The following is a 458-nucleotide window of genomic DNA, read 5'->3' as shown; positions in this document are numbered from 1 at the left end:
CTCTCAGGTTCGCCTGAACTATAACGCGAGAGTCGGGTTTCACCCGACCCTATGCTACGAGCAGCCAAAAGCAGAAGAGGGTCCTAACGACTAAGTCCAAGGCAAACTCGTCGAAGGCTCACCACGCTGCAGAAAGCAGTGTTGCTAGCTCGACTCAGGCGAGCAAAAAATGGCGAAAGCGAGTCCAACACAGTGACCGCCAGTGATCAATCAAAAGGTTCTAAGTACAGATCAACACCAGAAAATAAAAAAAGGGGCTATGCATGCAAAATGTTAAATAACCCAAAACATGAAAAGCCTTTTCAGGCGAAGTTTACAAGCAACATAGTTAAAATGTAGCAAACATCATCAAAAAAATTTAACAGGCGTAACAAAAGGAGAACACCCTAGAGCAGCTTCAGCAGACTGAAGGTGGCAATCCTCGCTTTAACGTCTGCGAGCTCCACCGCCTGCCTAGC

Source organism: Asparagus officinalis, chromosome 5, assembly GCF_001876935.1.
Source record: "Asparagus officinalis chromosome 5, Aspof.V1, whole genome shotgun sequence".
NCBI classification, from domain to species: domain Eukaryota; kingdom Viridiplantae; phylum Streptophyta; class Magnoliopsida; order Asparagales; family Asparagaceae; genus Asparagus; species Asparagus officinalis.
This window is presented reverse-complemented; position numbering follows the sequence as displayed.